Below are 24592 nucleotides of genomic sequence, written 5' to 3' on the forward strand. Positions count from 1 at the left end.
TCTCACAACTTTTACAATTTAGTCCTTCAAGCCATTTCCATGAAAAAACCATTTAGTAAAAGTTGTTTACCATCCTTTAAACTTTTATATTCCTTCATAAATCATCAAAACACAAACATATCATGCATGGGTAGTTTTCTAAACATGAACTCTAGCATGAGACATGGGTAGAAATAGAAAGAACATGTTACGAGGATATCAAAAATACGAAGAACATTAAAAACGAGGCTAGGATTGACTTACTATCAAGCTTGAAATGTTGGAAAACCCTAGCTATAAAGACCCTTAGAATTTCGACAGCATGGAGAAGAAAATGAGCTGATTTTAGCTTGATTTTTTTCCTTTTTTATTTAGGGGGCGTTTGGTTCGCTGTATTGGATTAGAGGTGTATTGGATTAGAGGTGTATTGGGATTAGAGGTGTATTGGATTAGAGGTGTAATAGCAAATCAACTGCTTGGTTGAATGTAATGGAATAGAGGCGTAATAGTAATCTTGTGTTTGGTTGAATGGAATAGAGGTGTAATAGCATAATGGAAAAAACTAAAATGACTAGAATACCCTTAGCATAAATTTGTTTTGGTAAATGATTATTGTTATTGTTATTTAAATTTTAATAAGATTATTATTATCAATAATAAATAATTTAATCATATTTAAACATAATTTTTATTAAATATATTTTAATTAAAATATATAATTTAATAAAATTCTTAATAATTAGCAGAAATTTGTTTTGGTAAATTATTATTAACAATAAATAATTTAAAAGATAATTTAACATAATTATTATTAAATATAATTTAATAAAAATATATAATTTAATAAAATTCTTAATATTAAATATTCTTAAACGAATTTACTAAAATCATAATATATAATACTATAAAATATAATTTAAAATAATAATTATTAAAAATATAATTTAGTAAAAATATATAATTTAATAAAATTCTTTAATATTAAATATTCTTAGAATTTACTAAAATCATAATATATAATACTATAAAATATAATTTAAATTAATTATTTTTAAATATAATTTAATAAAAATATATAATTTAATCAAATCATTATATTCCAATATAAATATCTTAGTCAAAATATGACTAATTTTCCGAAGCATGGGAAGAGGATTTATCTAGTAATTTTAAAATTTATCTCAAAAATGCTTAAATTAATAAATTGCAAAAAGAAAAAAGAAAAAATCGAGAGGTATTTGGGTCAGACTCAAGTTATTTCCAAAATGTGTTCGGATGCTTAAATTAATGAATGAAAAATCACATAAGCGATAAAGTGGCAAAACATTTGCATATTATACAGCTTTAAAGAAACTCAGAATACACAACAAATGATGTTTGCATTCTAAAATATGGTAAAAATATATTGCTTTAACGAAAATACAACAAAACAGATCCCAATACCATGCCCTATAAATCTAAATTTACCCACTCTTACTTCGACCAAGCGACCGTATCGATTTCAGCTTGTGCACTCCTATATAATTCCAGTCTCTTCGCAAGAGCGGATCGGCATTCCATGATTGCTGGATCCTCATTCAGTAATGCCGATAATCGTTTTTGCTACAAAAGAAATTTCCCAGAAATCATTCACTGATCATCTGTTTCACCAAAATAAGTAATAGACGGTAAGTTGGTTAAGAGAGGACATTTCTCACCTCCAGTTTACCCAATTCCGTGTAGAAAAAGTCAAGCAGGCTTCTTTTAGCTTCACGGACTTGACAATAAACAATGGACTTTGGAATCGAGTGGCGCAAAGTAGCGCAGACCATATATACGTAAGACAAAACTGTACTTCCTGCTCATACATTGTTAGGATTTGCAGCAACAATGTTCAGCTGTCATTCTTGCACAAACCATAAAAAATGTATACTGCAAAGTTATTGGAAACAGAAGAAGTGGCAATTTGCAGCAACAATCTACAATACACTTTTCCTAGGATTTTCGAAGAAAGTCACATATAAAATACGCGTTATCCTAAAATATTATTAGCAGTAACATCGTTGTAAATCTTATTTAAGTAAATTTTACTAGAAGGAGCACACAATAAAGATCAAATGCATTTTACCTTCTCAATGTAAGAGCGAACCATGTTCTCAATATCTTGCACAATGCTCTCGGGCTGACCCTCTACATCTAGCAAGATAATCAATCAATTTCAGATAGTATCATACAAATTAATCAAGACTTTCACTGATCATGTTGCAGCGGAAAAGCTAAAAGGATAGGGTTTAAAGTGATAAAATGGTATGGCTATTATATTTGAATTTAAAATGAGAAAGACAATTGCACTTTGAATATTGCACTTCTTTTTTAGGTCACCGTGGAAATATATTGCAGACAACGAATAACAGTAATATAAGGCTTCAAATTTTCTAGGTGTAAATTTACTAGGCATTACAATATTAGACACCTTTAAGCCTTAGTGCTAGAAGTTTAAATGTTTCAAGTCCAGAAGTTATTACAATACTAAGAAACGAGTTACTAACTTCAAGAACTAGAAAAAGGCTATGTCAGATTTTTAATGCAGCCAACTAAGGAAAGATGCAGTTAGGGGCAAAGGGAATTGCATACAAGTTATGCTGCTCATATTTGTTCTTACTTACATGGTCGAGAAGTGGAGACATAGCAACAGCATTGACTGGGCGTTCAGTAACATAGGTCTTGATAAGAGTCAACGTTCTTGTGTCCCATAGCTAAACATTTACAGAAAAATGTAAGAAGAATCATGCAGAGGAAATTTTAGCCAAAGAATAAAGAATCTGGGGTTATTTCAAAAAATAGCCACAAATGCTCAAAAAACTTGTGAGGTTAATAAGATGCATCACCTTGGCAGATTTATCTAAGGAACCAATAAGGAAGTGTGAGCAGTCTGCAGATTTTGTAAGTGATGTTATTGTCTTTTTGTGACCCGATTCCTTGTCAGCCTCCCTAAGTAGTTTTCTAGTCTAGAAGACAACATCGACAAATCCAACCCGAAAGATAAGATCATTTCCAAAGGAACATCGACAAATAAAGGAACATGACAGAGGATATTGAAGAAAGATAATTAAAAAATAAGAAAAGATCTAGTTTGAAGAATATCAAGAAGTGAAAACAAATTATTACATCAGAATATGTAGCCAAACATCATCAACCAATATACAAATAATACTATTTCTATTTCAACCATTTCAATACTCAATTTAGTGTCATTTACCTATTCAAATACCTATCAACTCAACTTGCTTTACAAGTCATAACTCACATATATATATTATGTACTATAATTCATCTAATTTATCATCCAAACCAATCCACAACAAACATATCTCAACCAACTAAATACCTCATACCATAATAAACATTTGGATTTCATAATTCAACATCTACCATATCATATGGCAATATTTACAACAAACCACATAACACATTTATAAGCTACTTCTAATAACCAAAATACAATTCCATCAAACATACCAAAATAACCAAAGCCTATACATGCCATACACCATATATACATAACTTCAAAAGTACCAAAATAGATGTCCGATAGTGCGGTGAAGCCTCTGACGATTCCCGAATCCAAGCTAACTTTGAAATACTATAAAACATAGAAAAATAAACAAAGTAAGCTATAGAGCTTAGTAAGTTCATATTTAATTATGAAATAATCTAATCATTCATTAGCATTTCAAAATAGATAACATAAATTGCATTCTAAACTTCAATCAATAAGTTAACACAAGGTTTAACAACATAATAACTCATAAGTTCTCAACTTCTTTTATCTCCTTACTTGAACAGCCTTCTGTACATACCTGTATCGATACGTATCTATTTCTCACCAATTCTCTTTCCAAATCACTCTAGGATTATAAATGCTTATGGTACAACTACATCGATTTTCCGTTTCCATAGTCCAACTATGGTCTTACACATACATTGCCATGGCCCTGCCGTGTCTTACATTCACATGCCATAACCCGGTTATGGTCTTATTTTTTGATTGCCATAGCTTAGCTATGGTCTTATTTAACAACTCGTCTTATTTAACCGTACATTTAATTTAAGATCTCCAAATTAACTAATAGGATAAATACAATCTCAATCCCATCCATCAGTTAATAAATACACATTTTATTTCAATTATACGAACTTACCTCGTGTACAGAAATGACGAAACGGACGACTATTCAATTATTTTGTTTTTTCCCCAATCTAAGTCTGAATTCCTCTTTTCTTGAACTATAAGTAATCAAAATCAGCTTATTTATTCCACTATTTATTTAATTCAATCCAAATTATGTATTTAACCTATTTTACATATTAGCCCCTAAACTTTCAAATTTTTACAATTTAGTCATTATTACACAAAATCACAAATTCATGAAATTCAAGACTAACACATGCTAGCTGAATTACCATTATACCCTAGCAGTCCATATTTTTCATTTATTTTACATTTTTACGACCCAATTTACACATTTTTCAATTTAATCCTTATTTTGCATTTTTCTCAAAAATCACTTAATAAAACTTGTATAACTATCATCAAACATTCATAATCTATCATTAAACATCTAAATAATCATTTATTCATCAATGACAACAACTAAAATCTTTAACAGCTTTGCAAAATAGTCCCTAGGCTAGCTAGACCTAGTTGCAACAATCTCAAAAACATAAAAATCATTAAAAACAGAACAAAAACCGTACCTTAATTAGCAATCCAAGCTTAGTCGAATTTGAAAGCTTAAAAATGGTGTTTCTTTGCCCTAGAATTTTGACTAGAAGATGATGAATGAAATAATTTGGTTTTGTTTTACCTATTTTAATTATTTACTAATTAAATTACTTATATAACCTTACTTAGTCACATTAATGATGTCCATATTTGTCCATTACCTTTATTAATGGAATAATTACAACATAAGGACCTTAAATTTATGGTTCTATAGCTATTGAATACCTTTAACTAATAGAACAACACTTTTGCACTTTACGCGATTTAGTCATTTTTATCAAATTGACTAGTCAAACGATAAAATTTCTTAACGAAAATTTCACACCAACATAATATCATACTGTAGAAATTAAAATAATAAAAAAATAATTATTCTAACTTTGAATTTGTGGTCCCGAAACCACTTTTTCAGTTTGACTAAAAACGGTCTATTACAACTCTCTCCCCCTTAAGGATTTTCGTCCCCGAAAATCTTACTAGTGAATAGGTTAGGGTACTATTTTCTCATAGCTTCCTCGGGCTCCCATGTAGCCTTTTCAACACCGTGACGTTGCCACAAAACCTTCACTAAAGCTATTCGTTTATTTCTCAACTCTTTCATCTCTCGAGCTATAATTCTGATTGATTCTTCGTTGTACGTCATGTCAGGTTGAATTTCGATCTCTGTCAGAGAAATGACATGTGAAGGATCTAATCTATACTGACACAACATCGACAAAGGAAATACATTGTTTCTCTAACTCAGTTGGTAAAGCAAGCCGATATGCCACTGAACCTATTCTTACGATGATTTTATACAGCCCGATAAATCACAGACTCGGTTTACCTTTACAACCAAATCGAAGGATTTTCTTCCACGGAGACACTTTCAGAAATACTTAATCACCGATTTGAAATTCAATTTCTTTTCGCTTTAAATTCGCGTAGGATTTCTGTCGATCAAAAGCTGCATTCAAACTGTTGCGAATCACTTTCACTTTTTCTTCAGTTTCTCTAGCAAATCAACCCCGTGGATCTATTTCTCGCTAAGCTCGGTCAAGTACAAAGGTGTTCGGCATTTTTGACCATACAAATCTTCATACGGTACCATCTTTATGCTCGATTGAAAGCTATTATTATACAAAAATTCAACCAATGACAAATATTTCTCCCAGTTGCCTTCAAACTCTAAAACACAACAGAGAAGCATATCTTCAAGATTTTGAATTACTCTCTCAGACTGACCGTCAGTTTTTGGATGAAATGCAACACTAAAGTTCAACTTTGTACCCAGAGCTTCTTTCAGTTTCTTCTAAAACCGCGATGTAAACCTCGGATCTCTATCTAAAATAATTGAAACTGGCAAACCGTGTAATCTCACAATTTCAGATATGTACAATTCAGCCAATTTATCAAGTGAATAGTCTGTACATTCCAAAATGAAATGTGCAGACTTTGTTAATCGATTTACGATAATCCAAATGGCATCTTTCTTTTTCGGAGACAGGGGCAACCCTGATAAGAAATCCATCGTAACTCTATTCCATTTCCACTCAGGTATCATTACTAGCTGAAGTAGTCCTGACGGTATTTGATGTTCGGTTTAACTTGTTGACAAGCTAAACATCTCGAAACCAAACTCTGAAATGTCTCGTTTCATACTTGACCACCAATATAACTGTTTCAAGTCATTGTATATTTTAGTGATTTCCAGATGTACAAATAAATAACCACTATGTGCTTCGTTTAAAATCTTCTGAATAAGTTCGGGATTTCTCAGTACACAGATTCTACCTCAAAACATCAAACAATCATCAGATCCGATTTGAAACTCTGAATCAAAAGTCGACTCACACTGAACTCATTTAACTTGCAATTCATTATCGCATTTCTGGGCTTCACCGGTTTCTTGAAGAAATAACGGTCTCGCTTTCAACTCAACTGCAATTGAACTGTCATCAAACAAAGCTAACTACGTGTTCATTGTATGCAAAGAAAATAATAACTTTCTGCTCAGAGCGTTAGCAACTACGTTTGCTTTCCCTGGGTGATAATCAATTACTAGCTCATAGTCTTTCAATAATTCAAGCCATATTCGTTGTCGCAAGTTCAAGTCTTTCTGAGTCATTAAATATTTTAAGCTATTGTGATCTGTATAGATGTGGCATTTCTCACCAAATAAGTGATGTTGCCAAATCTTTAATGCGAACACAATCGTGGCCAACTCTAAATCGTGCGTCAGATAATTCTTTTCATGCGCTTCAACTGTATAGAAGCATAAGCTATTACTTTGCCTTCCTGTATCAATACACTGGTGCCTCTGTTAATAATGCTTTCAACTGATCGAAACACTGTTGACACTTCTCAGACCATTCAAACTTTACATCTTTCTGAAGTAATTGAGTCAGCGATATTGCAATCATAGAAAATCCTTTCACAAAACATCGATAATAGCCAGCTAGTCCTAGAAAACTTCAGACTTCAAATACATTTCTCGGAGGTTTCAATCTATAATTGCAGAAATCTTGTTCGAGTCAACTCTAATGCCTTCGGCTGAAATGATATGTCCCAGAAATCTAACCTCTCGAAGCCAAAACTCACATTTACTGAACTTTGCAAACAATTGCTTATCTCTCAAGGTTTGCAATACAACCCTTAAGTGCTCAGCATGCTCAAACTCATCTCGAGAATATATCAGAATATCATCAATAAACACAACAACAAATCTGTCTAAATACGGTCTAAATATCCGATTCATCAAATCCATAAAAATGGCAGGAGCATTAGTTAATCCAAAAGGCATAACAAGGAATTCATTGTGTCCGTACCTCGTTCTGAATGTAGTTTTCGGCGCATCTGAGTCTTTAACTCGCAACTGATAATAACCAGATCTTAAATCAATCTTTGAAAACACTATTGTACCTTTCAACTGACCAAACAAACGTCTATTCTCGGCAACGGATACTTATTCTTTAACATAACCTTGTTAAGCTGGCAATAGTCAATACACATTCCCATTGACCCGTCTTTCTTCTTAAAAAACAATACTGGCGCACCCCAATGCTAAAAACTCGATCGTACAAACCTTTATCTGTTAATTCTTGCAACTAAGCTTTCAACTATTTCAACTCTGTCAGACCCATTCTATACGAAGCTATAGATATCGGTGAAATTTTTGATAATAAATCAATAGCAAATTTAACCTCTCTGATCGGTGGCACACTTGGTAACTCTTCTAGAAACACATCTGGATACTCGCAAACAATTGGTACTGATTCAGTCTTTGATTCTGACACTTTTGTATCAAGTACATATGTAAGATACGCGTTGCATCCCTTTTTCACATATTTCTGAGCTAACATCGATGAGATTACAACTAGTAAACCACTCAGATCATTTGATTCAATTCAGAAAGTCTCATTATTCTAACATTTCAACTCAATTGTCTTTTTTCTACAATTTATGACTGCATCATGCAATGTCAACCAGTCTATTATCAAACTCATCAAACGACAACAACATCAAATCAGCCAGAAAATAGTAACCTCAAGTCATTAACGGACAATTCTTGCAAACTTTGTCAACCAGGATATATTTGCCTAAGGGGTTCGACACTTTTATAACAAACTCAGTAGAACCAAGTAAATTTTTACTAGACATTAAATTCACATATATATATGAATGAGTTGATCCAGGGCCTATCAATGCAACTACATTGGTGTCATAAAAAGAGAATGTACCGGTAATAACATCTGGAGATAACACTTCTTTGCGAGTGCGAATAACATAGGTTCTGGCAAGTGCTCTAGCCTCGGATCTCACAGTAGTATCTCCTGTTGGACCTCTACTACCACTCACATTTCCAATATTACGGGGTGATCTTCCTCTCACAGTCGTATTGTTTGATCTTACATTCTAAGATTTATCTTTATCATCTAACTCAAGACAATCTCGAATGAAATATTCATGCGAACTACATTTAAAACAGGCTTTTTCATTCATTCTACACTCTCTAAAATGCCGTTTTCCATATCGTCCACATTCAAGTTTATTCGATCTAGCATTACCCATACTTGCCATTGACATAGCTAGAGTTTTTGAACTCGTAAATTGCTTCCCACGATCTCTATTAGAGTACTCCATCGATGCATTTGATCGACTATAAACATCTCGTGATTTCTTGGATAAAAAGTAATAGGGTTTATTCATCAATCTTTTTCTTGAATCTCTAGCTTCAGAATTAGCATTTCTCTTTTCTTTGCCCATTTCTTCAGCTTTGCAAGCATGATTGACGAGTACCACGAACTTTTTCAACTCTAGAATTCTAACTAGCAATCTGATATCTTCGTTCAATCTGTCTTCAAATCTTTTGCACGTAATAGCTTCCGTTGAAACACATTCTCAGGCATATTTATTGAGCCTCACGAATTCTCGTTCATATTTTGTCATAGATATACAGCCCTATTTTAATTCTAGAAACTCCTTTTGTTTCTGATCAATGAACCTCTGGCTGATATATTTCTTTTTGAACTCAGATTGAAAGAAATCTCACGTAACCCATTCTTTCGGTCCCACTGATGTCAAAGTATTCCACCATTGATACGCAGTGTCTCTCAACAAGGATACAACACATTTAATGCACTCTTCGGGTGTACAAGACAACTTATCAATTACTCTGGTTGTATTTTCAAGCTAGAATTCAGTTCTTTCAGGATCATCGTCAATTGTAGCCCTGAACTTTTCAGCCCAATACTTACAAATTTTATCAACTGGCAGCTTGTTCAATTGTATAGGATCAATAACTTGAGGAACTACGGGGATTGGTTGAGGAATTAGCGGGGGTGGAGGTTGTTGAGTAGCCGGATTTGTCCAGACATATTAAGTGAACCACACGTTCATCATTTGGAAAAAAGTTTCTTTAGCCTCACCTCCGTGACTACTCGACACAGGTCTAGATTCTGAAGGCACTGTCCCTTGAACGGGAGTCGGCGCATTACTCTCAACATCATCTACTACAGCTCGTTCGGGATCCATTACTATAAGAAAACATAGTTTATAATGTCAGAGATCATCACACTATCACAGGTTATATATGGCATGTATAGCTAGACTCTCACACACGCTACGTTAGTCCAAGAATCGACTAAATCGAAGCTCTAAATAAATATAACACCCCTGACCCGTATTCATTTTCGGAATAAGGTTACGGAGTATTACGAACATATAAATAATTAAACATTCAACTCTGCATAAATTTTCATGTTTCAAGCAATCATCAACCAACCTCAATCATATGGTCCCTATTACGAGCCTATAAAACCCTAAACATGCATTGGGAGTGGTTCGGGACTAAACTGATAACATTATAAACATTTAAAACACAATGAAATTTTTCTCGAAAATAGGGGACATACGCTCGTGTGGCCTAGCCATGTGTCTCACACGGCCACCAAACACGCCCGTGCCACAAGCCGTGTGGACATTCAAAAATGGGAGTACATGGTCGTGTTCCAGCCTATGTCCAGCCCCGTCTAACCCTCTGACTTGGGTCATACGGCCAACACACACGCCCGTGTGCCTAAAAATGGCCATACACGCCCGTGTGCCAAGCCGTGTGCCAGGCTGTGCCAAACCTGTAGGGTATTCTGACTTGTGTCACAAGGCCAAATCACATGCCCGTGTGTGAGGCCGTGCGGAGTATACTGACTTGATTTCAAATTCAACACTAGGGGACACACGGCCGTGTAACACGATCGTGTGTCATACACGGCTGAGACACACGCCCGTGTCTCTGCCCGTGTGGACAAAAATATGCTATTTACCAAGCCAATTTGCCACTCAAATTTGTATGTACCTACAAAACTTAAATGGTACCATTTCAAGACACAAATATGGAGCTAAACATCATCAATCAATATACAAATCATACTATTTCTATTTCAACCATTTCAATACCCAATTCAATTCCATTTATCTATTCAAATACCTATCAACTCAACTTGCTTTGCTAGTCATAACTCACATATATATATATATATCATGTATTATAATTCATCTAATTTATCATCCAAACCAATCCACAACAAACATATCTCAACCAACTAAATACCTCATACCATAATAAACACTTGGATATCATAATTCAACATCTACCATATCATATGGCAATATTTACAACAAACCACATAACATTTATAAGCTACTTCTAATAACCAAAATACAATTCCATCAAACATACCAAAATGACCAAAGCCTATACATGCCATACACCACATATACATAACTTCAAAAGTACCAAAATAGATCTCCAATAGTACGATGACGATTCCTAAATCTGAGCTAACTTAGAAATACTATAAAACATAGAAAAATAAACAAAGTAAGCTATAGAGCTTAGTAAGTTTTTATTTAATTATGAAATAATCTCATCATTCATTAGTATTTCAAAATAGATAACATAAATTGCATTTTAAACTTCAGTCAATGAGTTAACACAAAGTTTAACCACATAACAACTCATAAGTTCTCAACTTCTTTTATCCCGTTACTTGAACAGCTTTTCGTACATACCTGTATCGGTACGTATCTATTTCTCACCAAATCTCCTTCCAAATCACTCCGGCCTTATAAGTACTTACAGTACAAGTACGTTGGTTTTCCGTTGCCATAGTCCAACTATGGTCTTATACATACATTGCCATGCCCTGCCGTGGTCTTACATTCACATGCTATAACTCGGTTATGGTCTTATTTTCTGATTGCCATAACCTAGCTATGGTCTTATTCAACAACTCGTCTTATTTAACTGTACATTTAATTTAAGATCACCAAATTAACTAATAGGATAAATACAATCTCAATTCCATCCATCAATTAAATAAATACACATTTAATTTCAATGATACAAACTTACCTTGTGTACGAAAATGATGAAATAGACCGATTATTCAATTACTTTGCTTTTTCCTCAATCTAAGTCTGAATTCCTCTTTTCTTGATCTATAAGTAATCAAAATCAGCTTATTTATTCCTCTACTTATTCAATTTAACCCAAAATATTCATTTAAGCTATTTTGCTCATTAGCCCTTAAACTTTCACATTTTTATAATTTAGTCCTTATTACACAAAATCACAAATTCATGAAATTCAAGACTAACCCATGTTAGTTGAATTACCATTATACCCCTATCAGTCCAGATTTTTCATTTATTTTACATTTCTACCACCCAATTTACACATTTCTCAATTTAATCCCTATTTTTCATTTTTTTTTTAAAATCACTTAACAAAACTTGTATAACTATCATCATACATTCATAATCTATCATTAAACATCAAAAGACTCATGTACTCATCCATGGAAACATCTAAAACCTTTAACAATTTTGCAAAATAATCCCTGGGCTAGCTAGACCTAGTTGCAACGATCTCAAAAACATAAAAATCATTAAAAACGAACAAAAACCGTACCTTAATTAGCAATCCAAGCTTGGTCGAATTTGAAAGCTTAAAAATTGTGTTTCTTTGCCCTAGAATTTCGGCTAGAAGATGATGAATGAAATAATTTGGTTTTGTTTTACCTATTTTAACTATTTACTAATTAAATTACTTATATAACCTTACTTAGTCACATTAATGATGTCCATATTTGTCCATTACCTTTATTAATGGAATAATTACAACATAAAGACCTTAAATTTATTGTTCTATAGCTATTGAATACTTTTAACTAATAGAACAATACTTTTGCACTTTACGCGATTTAGTCATTTTTATCAAATTGACTAGTCAAACGATAAAATTTCTTAACGAAAATTTCACACCAATATAATATCATACTATAGAAATTAAAATAATAATAAAATAATTATTCTAACTTCGGATTTGTGGTCCCGAAACTACTGTTCCAGTTTGACTAAAAACTGGCTGTTACAACCTAGATTTTTGTTCATAATTTTTTATTAATATATGTTATTTGGTAATTGCTTGGTGATTATGCTTGAATGATGATAGATTAATTTTAATGTTATAAATTTATAGATTTTTAAATAATGATCCATAATTTTATCAATCATTTTTATTAATCAAGGCCTAAGGTTTATCATAATATGTGACTTGCATCGGTTCTTAGTCATCATTAAACTTTTTTTTGTGTGTTTATTTGATGATTTCAATTTGAATATATATTCGAAATTCTCGACAACATATGTTTTTAGATTTTGATATTGGTATAATTTTGATTCAGTGTTCTTGAGGTTTGAGTGTATCAATATCATATAAGTTATTTTGAAATTTTGCTATTGATGAATTTTGATTGGATTTAACGTATACTACTAGAAATTTATTTTCTTACTTCTTAATAAAATCATCAAGACTCAAGTTCAAATAAGAAAGGTATATCAACTGATTAGATATCTATCTTCACGTGTTTTTTTTCTCAACAATAGCATCTTTAAATATTAAATTGGCTTGATATATGATTTAAATATTTGAGATGGTATTTCTTTTTAAGTTTTGATTCCATGGGCAACTTACTATTTTAAGCATATTATTTATTTATGAAAATAAATATTGATTGACTTATTTATGTTGTTATAACAGGTTCTATAATTAAATAATATATTTGACGTATACAAATTTATATTGATAAACCAATGAATTTTATTATTCATATTTGATTTAGTTCAAATATAAATTACGTTCCTCCAATATCTCTTTTTAATTTGGTTATACAATTTCAAATTTTTCAATACTGATACATGTGTAATTTTAAAGACAATTTTGAGGGATGTCTAAATTGATTTTTGGCTTGATTCTAATATAGAATTTCAAGTTTAATCGCAATCATTTTTAATTTTTGAATTATTTCGGTTGGAAACATTTTCATAATTTTAAAAATAAAATTTATTATATTAATTTGGCCATTGGCATTTCTATGGATCTCGTTTGTATTAATCGATTGTTGTTTGATAAGAAGCATAAAAGAAAAACTTGTGTGGTTTAATTTTGTAAATGACATATATTTTTCCTACTATACAACCCTACTTGTTACTTTTGTAGAGCTGTTAAAGGTAGTTCATACACTTTATATTATTTCATTTGTTAATTATTTAGAAAAATGATATGATCAATTATAAATAGAAATGTTTTAGTGAATATGAAATGTATTATTTTGAAGTAAATTTCATGCATGTCTTGTAATACCCCTACCCGTATTCATTGCCGGAATAGGGTACGAGGCATTACCGGAGTTTACGAATTAATTTTAATTTTTTTTATATTCAATATAGCCCTTTTATAAATATCTAACCTTCCCTGTAATATTAAATCGAGACCAATCCACATCAACCAAATCAATTCAACATATTTCCATGATAGATTCATGCATTTATATAAGATAACATCATCACATATCTATAACCAGGTTTGTTAACCATACTAATAGCTAATTTTACATTCATTTCACGTTAACATTTACTTTGTTAGCTTATACATGCCATTGATTTCCAAAATAAAGTTTCTTTATATACCGAAATCCTGAGGTTAACAGTGTGATGTGTCTCCGACCAAATCCGACCTCCGAGCTCTTAACACTACAAAACAGGGAAAAAGGAAACGAGGTAAGCACTTTGTGCTTAGTAAGCTCATGTAACAAGAATTATACTTACCTAATATTTTCAATACAATATAATAAACATTCATATATCCATTCAATGCATTATTACCCTAACATGCACAAACTCAACATTCAAGTTAGTACAATAATTTCCATGTATCAATAATATATATACCATGATTGATGTGCTCGTCAATACCATGATTTCCATTTCCTTGTTATTTTTCCATATTTATCCCGTTGAATTTATCGGAATTTCGATGGATTTTCAGAGGTACACATTTATTGAACAATTCCGGGTCCGTCAATTCATATTCATATGCGCACATATCCATTTCAGAGAGCACACTCCCGCGAACCTCAACCTTGCAGCGGGATTACCAGTCCAGGCTAAATCCCCTGCAATATAAACTCAGAGTATTGTCGGGATTACCAGTCCAGGCTAAATCCCCTGCAACGACAATTACTCTAATGAGCTTGGATCTGAATTACCAGTCCAGGCTAAATTCAGACCCCAATTCGGATTACCCGTCCGGGCTAAATCCATTTTAAACATATTCTTCGGGAGGGCTATATCAGGATAGGATCACCCGTCCGGGCTAGATCCTTTTTACCGTCAATTCCTTTTCAGAGATCCATCGAATTTTCCTTTCATTCAACCGGGATTTCTTCCCATTTTATCAAATAAATCAATGTTTCATTAATTTTCATACAATGAACATTCAGATCATATTCACATAAATGACATACAATCTCAAGCATTTAAGAATATAATTCAAGTTACACGAACTTACCTTGATACTTGTTTGTAAACAATAAAAATCTACAAATCCCGAACTTTTTCCTTTCCTCGATCTAGCTTCGTATTTGAATCTTCCAGATCTAAATAAATAAATTTAATTATCAATTTAATACATTTCATGTTCATATGCAACATTCTCTATAATTCAACTATTATTTATAGTTCATTCAAAGCTGTCTACTTGAGTCATAGTCACTAAATTATTTATAACTTGAGCTACGGAACTCCAAATTAAGATCCGTTAATTTTTCCTGAAACTAGACTCATATATATTTTTACCATAACATTTTAATAATTTTTTGTTTATCCAATAAGTACAGTTTATTCTTTAAAGTCACCCCTGTTCTGTTGTCTAACAGTTCTGACCCTTCTTCACTAAAAATAAATTATCTCTTTATACAGAATTCAAATGATGTTCTCGTTTGTTTCTATTAAAAATAGACTCATTCAGAATTCTAGAAATATAAACTTAAGTCCCTAATTATTTTTATTTAATTTTTTATAAATTTTCAAAGTCACAACAGGGGAACCTGAATTCATTCTGACCTTGTCTCACAAAATTCATTATATCTCAAAATTTACAAATCCATTGCTTACAATATTTCTTCTATGAGAAACTAGACTCAATAAGATTTAATTTCATATTTTTTTCATCTTCTAATTCGATTCCTCCAATGTTTGGTGATTTTTCAAAGTTAGTCTACTGCTGCTGTCCAAACTGTTTTTGTGCAAGCTGTTTATTACCATTTTTCCCCTAAGCTTTTAATAAATGATAATTTCGTCCCTACTCAATTAGCCTCTCAATTGAGCTGATTTTTCTCAATTAACATTTTATTATATCACCTTAAACTAGTTTACAACCTTTAGGAATCAGAATTTCAGCAATAGACTTTAATTCCAAGCATTTTCACAATTAGGTCCTAAAAATCAATTTCTATTGAAATTACCTAATAAAATCATCTCATAAACAAATTAAAGCTTTAATTTATTTCTATTTCATCATAAAATTACAGCACTCAACCATGGTGACTTTCAATTTCATCCATGAAATCAAAAACTAATGAATTTAATAGTAGGACCTAGTTGTAAAAGTCTTAGAAACACAAAAATTACAAGAAAAAGGCAAGGATTAACTCACTTGGTGCAAAAATTATGAAATATCAGCTTAGGTAACCCTCCTATGGCGTTTTTAGCTGCTGGAATTGAAGAGAAATGAAGAGAAATCTAGATATTTCCTATTTAGTCCTAGCTTTATTTAGTTAATTTTGCAATATTCTAATTTTACCCTTAATTTATCAATTTTTCTGCTGATTTCATACCCTTGCCGTCCAGCCCAAATAACTTTTGGGTCTAATTGCCTTTTAAATCCTTTCTCATTAAACTCTTAAGCTATTTAATCACTCTAGCAACTTTTACACCTATTACAATTTAGTCCTTTTCATTTAATTGACTACCCAAACATTAAAATTTCGTAACAAAATTTTAATACCACATTAATAACATTTAATAAATATTTATAAAATTATTTTTGACTCGGTTTTACGAGATAGAGGTCTCGATACCTTGTTTTCACCCAATTTCTTCAATAATTTCTTTTTCTATCTAATCACTAAATTGGTAAAATTTTTCTATCAATATTTTCATACGATTTTCCTATCATATCAATTTTCAAGCAAAAATATTGAAATAAATTTCTCTTTAAATCGGATCTATGGTTACGAAACCATTATTCCGATAACCTTGAATTTAGGCCATTACAACTCTCCCCCCTTTAAGGATTTTCGTCCTCGAAAATCTTACCAGTAAAGAGGTTTGGGTATTGTTTTCTCATTGCCTCCTCCGGTTCCCATGTTGCTTTCTCAATCCCGTGCTTTTGCCATAATACTTTCACCAAATTTATCTTTTTATTTCTAAGCTCTTTTGTCTCCCGTGCCAATATCTTGACCGGTTCTTCACTGTAAGTCATATCCGGTTGAATCTCTACTTCTATCGGAGAAATAACATGTGAAGGATCTGATCGATATCGTCGTAACATAGATACATGAAAAACATTATGGATTCTATCAAGTTCCGGTGGTAATGCCAATCGATAAGCGACCGGTCCAATTCTTTCTATGATTTCATAGGGCCCGATATATCTTAGACTCAATTTACCCTTTCGACCGAATCGAAGAACTTTCTTCCAAGGAGACACTTTCAGAAATACCTTGTCACCGACTTGAAATTCAATCTCTTTTCGCTTAAGGTTGGCATATGATTTTTGACGATCGGAAGCTGCTTTTAGACTATCTCGAATAACCTTTACTTTTACTTCTGTTTCCCGGATCAAATCAACCCCATGTATCTTCCTTTCACTGAGCTCTGTCCAATATAACGGTGTTCTACACTTTCTACTATACAAAGCTTCATACGGAGCCATTTTAATACTAGACTGATAACTGTTATTGTAAGCAAATTCAATCAAAGGTAGATACCTCTCCCAATTACCTTCAAACTCTAGTATACAACATCGGAGCATATCTTCCAATACTTGAATTACACGCTCAGATTGACCATCTGTCTGAGGATGAAATGCAGTGCTGAAATACAACTGAGTACCCAAGGCTTCTTGTAATTTGTCCCAGAAACGAGACGTAAATCGGGGATCTCTATCTGATATAATGGAGACAGGCACTCCATGTAACCTGACAATCTCAGATATGTACAGTTCAGCTAGTTTATCTAAAGAATAATCCATACGTACCGGAATAAAGTGAGCTGACTTTGTTAATCGATCAACAATCAGCCAAATAGCATCTTTTTTCCTCGGAGACAAAGGTAGCCCCGATACAAAATCCATAGTGATTCTTTCCCATTTCCATTCCGGTATAGTAATTGGCTGAAGTAACCCCGAAGGTACCTGATGTTCAACTTTAACTTGTTGACATATTAAACACCTTGATACAAACTCAGAGATATCACGTTTCATTCCCGACCACCAGTACATCTTTTTCAGATCATTATATATTTTATTACTCCCCGGATGTACAGACATAGTACTACTGTGGGCCTCGCGTAGAATCTTCTGTATGAGCTCTGAATTCTAAGGTACACATACCCTACCTCTGAATAATAAACAATCATCAGAACCAATCTGAAATTCAGAATCATTACCTGACTCACACTGTGCCCGTTTAACCTGTAACTTCTCATCATTCTTCTGAGCTTCACATATTTGTTGTAAAAATGTCGGTTTAGCTCTTAATTCTGCTAGGATTGAACCATCATCAGTCAATGAAACTGGGTATTCATAGCTCGTAAAGCAAACAGAGATTTCCGGCTCAAAGCATCAGCTACAACATTAGCCTTACCCGGATGGTAATCAATAATCAAATCATAGTCCTTTATCAGTTCAAGCCACCTGCGCTGTCTCAAATTCAAATCTTTCTGTGTCATCAAATATTTCAAGCTTTTATGATCAGTGTAAATATGACATTTCTCACCGTACAAGTATTGCCGCCATATCTTCAGCGCAAATACAATAGCAGCTAATTCAAGATCATGTATTGGGTAATTTCTTTCATGTGGTTTAAGTTGTCTTGAAGCATAGGCTATTACTTTACCTTCTTGCATCAAAACACAACCTAAACCATTTAATGAGGCATCACTGTAAATAACAAATTCCTTACCCGGTTCAGGCTGCACTAATACAGGTGCTTTCATTAATAGGTCTTTCAATCGGTTGAAACTTTGTTGACATTCATCAGTCCACTCAAACTTTACATCTTTCTTCAATAATCGAGTCATTGGAAAAGCTATCATAGAGAATCCCTGTACAAATCTCCGATAATAACCAGCTAAACCCAAGAAACTTCTACTTCAGATACATTCTTCGGTGGACTCCAATTGACAATAGCTGATATTTTACTTGGATCTACCCTGATGCCTTCGGCAGATACAATGTGTCCAAGAAAACTCACTTATCAAAGCCAAAATTCACATTTACTGAATTTAGCATACAACTGCTTCTCTCGTAGAATTTGCAACACAATTCTCAAATGTTCCGCATGTTCTTCTTCATCCCGAGAATAAACCAAAATATCATCAACGAATACTACTACAAATCTGTCTAAGTATGGTCTGAATATCCGGTTCATCAAATCCATGAATACTGCAGGTGCATTAGTTAGCCCAAACGGCATAACTAGAAACTCATAATTCCCGTACCTGGTTCTAAAGGCTGTTTTTGGCACATCTGACTCTTTTACTCGTAACTAATAATAACCTGATTGAAGATCAATCTTTGAAAACATAGTAGCACCTTTCAGCTGATCAAATAAATCATCAATCTGGGGTAACGGGTACTTATTCTTTATGGTTACTTTATTAAGCTGCCGGTAGTCGATACAAAATCTCAAAGACCCATCTTTCTTTTTCACAAACAGAACCGGAGCACCCCAAGGTGAATGACTCGGTTGGACAAAACCCCTGTCAACAAGTTCTTGCAACTGTGTCTTTAACTCCTTTAATTCTGTAGGAGCCATACGATACGGAGATATGGAGATCGGAGTAGTTCCCGGAATCAAATCTATAGAAAATTCCACTTCTCTTTCTGGTAGCAATCCTGGTAATTCCTCTGGAAACACATCGGAAAATTCACATACCACTGGAACTGGAAACACATCGGAAAATTCACATACCACTGGAACTGCCTGTATTTTTGACTCAGATACTTTGGTGTCAAGTACATAAGCCAAGTAAGCATCATACCCTTTTTTGACATACCTCTGTGCCGCCATTACCGAAATCATATCAGATAACCCCTCTGTCTAATCAGATTTAACCCGGAGCAACTCACCATTCTGACATTTTAGCACAATATATTTTTGTCTACAATTTATTAGCGCATCATACTGGGTTAACCAATCCATGCCCAATATCACGTCAAATTCATCAAATGGCAGTAACATCAAATCAGCCGAGAAACAATAACCTCTTACCATTATTGGACAATTTTTACAAATTTTATCCACCAACACAGACTGGCCCAGGGGGTTCGAGACTTTAACCACAAATTCAGTAGGTTCAACAGATAAATTTTTAATAATTGCAAGTTTAACACATATATATGAATGCGTAGAACCAGGATCAATCAATGCAGTAATATCAGTATCAAGTAAAGAAAATGTACCAGTAATAACATCGGGTGCTGAGGCATCTTCTCTGGCACGAATGGCATATGTCCTAGCAGGTGCTCGTGCCTCAGGCCTACCTGCAGTATCTTTTGTAGCTCCTCGACTACCACTGACATTACCGGATGGTCGAGGTGGTCTACCTCTCAAAACTGGATTACTCAGCTTCGATATCTGTTCAGCTTCTTTTTCACCCCTTTCTGGACAATCTCTGAGGAAATGGTCAAAAGAACCACATCGGTAACAAGCCCCGCTCTTTAATCGACATTCACTAAAATAAGCTTTATTACAGTATTGGCATCTCGATTTAGGAGTGCCAACACTGCCAACACTGGTCACTGATGGAGTAGAAGGCCTTGGATTAGTGCGTTGAGAACCTCGCTCTTTGCCCGAATACCCAATGGCTGAAGTAGAACGATCCTGATATTTCTTCAATTTCTTTGAAGCAAAAAACTAGGATTTTCCCATCGGTCTTTTACTAAAAATTCGAGCTTCCCTCTCAGCCTGTTTCTTTTCTTTGCTCAATTCTTCTGCTTTATAAGCTCTCTCTGCCAATGTAGCAAACTTTCGAATTTCAAGAATTCCGATCAGTAACTTAATGTCTTCATTCAACCCTTCTTCGAATCGTTTGCACATTTCAGCTTCTGACTGTACCCATTCTCGAGCATATTTACTCAATCGAACAAATTCTCTTTCATATTCAGATACTGATCTATTACCCTGTTTTAGCTCAAAAAATTCTTTTCTTTTTTGGTCAAGGAACCTCTGGCTGATATATTTTTTCTGAACTCGGTCTGAAAGAATTCCCATGTAATTTCTTCTTTCGGAACAACTGAAGCTTTAGTATTCCACCAATGGTAAGCTGTATCTTTTAGCAGTGAGACGGCACATTTCAGACATTCTTCTAGTGTACAAGATAATTCCTCCAGAACCCGAGTAGTGTTTTCTAACCAGAATTCAGCCCGTTCGGAATCATCATCAACTGCTACTCGAAAATCTTCGGCCCCATATTTTCGAATTTTATCTACTGGAGCTTTCCCTTTTCTGACAGATTCAGTACCTGTACCTTGTAGGATCTCGGGAACCGGTGGAGGAGCAGGAGGGGGAGCTTGAACTTGCTGCACTACAGGGTTAGTTCTTAAGTATTGATTAAACCATTCATTCATCATTTGAAAGAAGGTTGTTTTTGCCTCTTCCCCTCGACCCTCTGTCTCGGGCCTTCTACTGCTAGTTTCTTCTCTTTGTACTGAAGCAGGAGCATGACTCCCAGCTTCCTTAGATTGAGCTCGGTCGGATGACATTACTATAAGAAAAACACATTTTAAATGGTCAGGAGATATCACACTATCAATAATAATTTAAATGGCATGTATAGCTAATCCCGTATTTGCTACATCGGTCCTAGAACCGGCTAAACTGTAGCTCTGATACCAATAAACGTAATACCCTACCCGTATTCATTGCCGGAATAGGGTACGAGGCATTACCGGAGTTTACGAATTAATTTTAATTTTTTTTATATTCAATATAGCCCTTTTATAAATATCTAACCTTCCCTGTAATATTAAATCGAGACCAATCCACATCAACCAAATCAATTCAACATATTTTCATGATAGATTCATGCATTTATATAAGATAACGTCATCACATATCTATAACCAGGTTTGTTAACCATACTAATAGCTAATTTTACATTCATTTCACGTTAACATTTACTTTGTTAGCTTATACATGCCATTGATTTCCAAAATAAAGTTTCTTTATATACCGAAATCCTGAGGTTGACAGTGTGATGTGTCTCCGACCAAATCCGACCTCCGAGCTCTTAACACTACAAAACAGGGAAAAAGGAAACGGGGTAAGCACTTTGTGCTTAGTAAGCTCATGTAACAAGAATTATACTTACCTAATATTTTCAATACAATATAATAAATATTCATATATCCATTCAATGCATTATTACCCTAACATGCACAAACTCAACATTCAAGTTAGTACAATAATTTCCATGTATCAATAATATATATACCATGATTGATGAGCTCGTCAATACCATGATTTCCATTTCCTTGTTATTTTTCCATATTTATCCCATTGAATTTATCGGAATTTCGATGGATTTTCAGAGGTACACATTTATTGAACAATTCCGGGTTCGTCAATTCATATTCATGTGCGCACATATCCATTTCAGAGAGCACACTCCCGCGAACCTCAACCTTGCAGCGGGATTACCAGTCCAGGCTAAATCCCCTGCAATATAAACTCAGAGTATTGTCGGGATTACCAGTCCAGGCTAAATCCCCTGCAACGACAATTACTCTAATGAGCTTGGATCTGAATTACCAGTCCAGGCTAAATTCAGACCCCAATTCGGATTACCCGTCCGGGCTAAATCCATTTTACACATATTCTTCAGGAGGGCTATATCAGGATAGGATCACCCGTCCGGGCTAGATCCTTTTTACCGTCAATTCCTTTTCAGAGATCCATCGAATTTTCCTTTCATTCAACCGGGATTTCTTCCCATTTTATCAAATATATCAATGTTTCATTAATTTTCATACAATGAACATTCATATCATATTCACATAAATAACATACAATCTCAAGCATTTAAGAATATAATTCAAGTTACACGAACTTACCTTGATACTTGTTTGTAAACAATAAAAATCTAATAATCCCGAACTTTTTCCTTTCCTCGATCTAGCTTCGTATTTGAATCTTCCAGATCTAAATAAATAAATTTAATTATCAATTTAATACATTTCATGTTCATATGCAACATTCTCTAGAATTCAACTATTATTTATAGTTCATTCAAAGCTGTCTACTTGAGTCATAGTCACTAAATTATTTATAACTTGAGCTACGGAACTCCAAATTAAGATCCGTTAATTTTCACTGAAACTAGACTCATATATATTTTTACCATAAAATTTTTATAATTTTTTGTTTATCCAATAAGTACAGTTTATTCTTTAAAGTCACCCCTGTTCTGTTGTCTAACAGTTCTGACCCTTCTTCACTAAAAATAAATTATCTCTTTATACAGAATTCAAATTATGTTCTCGTTTGTTTCTATTAAAAATAGACTCATTCAGAATTATATACATATAAACTTAAGTCCCTAATTATTTTTATTTAATTTTTTATAATTTTTAAAAGTCACAACAGGGGAACCCGAATTCATTCTGACCTTGTCTCACAAAATTCATTATATCTCAAAATTTACAAATCCATTGCTTACAATATTTCTTCTATGAGAAACTAGACTCAATAAGATTTAATTTCATATTTTTTTCATCTTCTAATTTGATTTCTACAATTTTTGGTGATTTTTCAAAGTTAGTCTACTGCTGCTGTCCAAACTGTTTTTGTGCAAGCTGTTTATTACCATTTTTCCCCTAAGCTTTTAATAAATGATAATTTCGTCCCTACTCAATTAGCCTCTCAATTGAGCTGATTTTTCTCAATTAACATTTTATTATATCACCTTAAACTAGTTTACAACCTTTAGGAATCAGAATTTCAGCAATAGACTTTAATTCCAAGCATTTTCACAATTAGGTCCTAAAAATCAATTTCTATTGAAATTACCTAATAAAATCATCTCATAAACAAATTAAAGCTTTAATTTATTTCTATTTCATCATAAAATTACAGCACTCAACCATGGTGACTTTCAATTTCATCCATGAAATCAAAAACTAATGAATTTAATAGTAGGACCTAGTTGTAAAAGTCTTAGAAACACAAAAATTACAAGAAAAAGGCAAGGATTAACTCACTTGGTGCAAAAATTATGAAATATCAGCTTAGGTAACCCTCCTATGGTGTTTTTAGCTGCTGGAATTGAAGAGAAATGAAGAGAAATCTAGATATTTCCTATTTAGTCCTAGCTTTATTTAGTTAATTTTGCAATATTCCAATTTTACCCTTAATTTATCAATTTTTCTGCTGATTTCATACCCTTGCCGTCCAGCCCAAATAACTTTTGGGTCTAATTGCCTTTTAAATCCTTTCTCATTAAACTCTTAAGCTATTTAATCACTCTAGCAACTTTTACACATATTACAATTTAGTCCTTTTCATTTAATTGACTACCCAAACATTAAAATTTCGTAACAAAATTTTAATACCACATTAATAACATTTAATAAATATTTATAAAAATTATTTTTGACTCGGTTTTACGAGATAGAGGTCTCGATACCTTGTTTTTACCCAATTTCTTCAATAATTTCTTTTTCTATCTAATCACTAAATTGGT

General features: G+C 33.2%; 1 long non-coding RNA gene across 4 annotated transcripts; it reads right to left on the reverse strand.

The window, feature by feature from the left end:
- Positions 1 to 1233: 1233 nt before the first annotated feature.
- Positions 1234 to 2861, reverse strand: LOC107913057 (uncharacterized). 4 transcript variants are annotated; one of them, XR_005908023.1, is made up of 4 exons: positions 2847 to 2861; positions 2625 to 2714; positions 1677 to 2154; positions 1234 to 1581 (listed from the first exon to the last, which is right to left on the reverse strand). It is a non-coding gene; the product is annotated as an uncharacterized lncRNA (long non-coding RNA). The 4 variants fall into 4 exon arrangements; XR_005908022.1 differs by lacking the exon at positions 2847 to 2861 and having other exon boundaries at positions 1677 to 1816; positions 2087 to 2154; positions 2625 to 2728; XR_005908024.1 differs by lacking the exon at positions 2847 to 2861 and having other exon boundaries at positions 1677 to 2148; positions 2625 to 2775.
- Positions 2862 to 24592: the final 21731 nt, after the last annotated feature.

Source organism: Gossypium hirsutum, chromosome A13, assembly GCF_007990345.1.
Source record: "Gossypium hirsutum isolate 1008001.06 chromosome A13, Gossypium_hirsutum_v2.1, whole genome shotgun sequence".
NCBI classification, from domain to species: Eukaryota; Viridiplantae; Streptophyta; class Magnoliopsida; order Malvales; family Malvaceae; genus Gossypium; species Gossypium hirsutum.